Genomic DNA, 1395 nt, shown 5'->3' on the forward strand with positions numbered 1-1395 from the left:
GGTCTGCGCTTCACAGGCCCCGCTGGTTTAGACTTATTCCCGTTAACGAAGCAAGACGAACAGCTCGACCGGTTTTTCACATGCTAGCAAGGCAAGGACCTCAGAGCAGCCTTCTGCCCTCGGTGTCAGACCCAAGAAGCAGCTTCCCCTGCAGCCTCTTATTTCTGTGACACACAGGCTGGATCCCAATTCAGGGTCTGCAGCCTCAGCGGTCCTCAAGGGCCGCGTACTCAAAGACCGCTAAGGCCGGAAGTGCGAGGCTTGTAGGTTTGTGAAATGGGACGGTCTAGCCTCCACGCGCTGCTCAGGTTGCCTAGCAACCACGATACTAACAGCTGGAAACTTTTCATACAGCTTTGTTTGACAGAAATGAAGGAGAACATATTTTGTACATTTGTTTCTACATGAGCTGTGATTTGATGAGTATCTGAGGCTGAGACCACAGGACTGTAAAACATGATTGTTGGGCTTCATTTCTGTGCTGAACAGTCATTTAAGATCAGTTAGTAAATAACAATCAGCTGATGTTGTTCATGAGACTAAAGTCAGTGTAAATATAATATGGCCAATATTATAGTTATTATATTAATCATTATTAGTTATTACAGCAGTGAGTTTGAACATTGTGTCAAACACTGAGCTTCAGTAAAGATTTATGTTGCAGTTATTTTCCTACCACCTTAAATCTTCACTCAAAGACAAGTATCTGTGACAGTGTATCTATAGATGCATTACATATAAGAGACAAATATTGTTCGTTTAATATGCTGGCATTACTAAATTTGGCTCAATGCTTACATATATGTGTAAAAAGCAAATGTACGAGCTGTGGTAACTGTGTCTGATAGAATGAAGAGTCGACTGATATATGAAATATTCCTTTATTGGGTGAGAAAATCAGACCATGTCATAACTGCTGTAAGTCACACAGAATAGATATCAGAGCCTTAAACAGGCTGACTTCTGCTAAATGGGTCAAACTGGGCAGAAAGTCTACAAACACATAACATCCTTATAGAATATGATGTAACACTATAGATCAACTTAGCTCAGAATATATAAAGCATATAAACAGTTACAGCAATATGATGCAACAAACACAGCAGCTACTGATCCAAAATACTCAAAGCTTCATAGAACTGAAACATTTATTTGTTTATTAATAACTCATGAAAGAATAAAGTTACGTTGAAACCAAGCACACCATTGTTGTTCTTGTGACATTACCAATAAGTTTGATGTGTCACATGGCCCTCTCCCTATTGAAAAAACTAAAGTTGTATCCAAGATGGCCGACTTCTAAATGGCCACCATGGTCACCGCCCATCTTGAGGAGTTTGCCCCTCACATATACTAATGTGCCACAAACAGGATTTTAATACCACCAACCATTCC

This window comes from Maylandia zebra, linkage group LG2 (assembly GCF_041146795.1).
Source record: "Maylandia zebra isolate NMK-2024a linkage group LG2, Mzebra_GT3a, whole genome shotgun sequence".
NCBI classification, from domain to species: domain Eukaryota; kingdom Metazoa; phylum Chordata; class Actinopteri; order Cichliformes; family Cichlidae; genus Maylandia; species Maylandia zebra.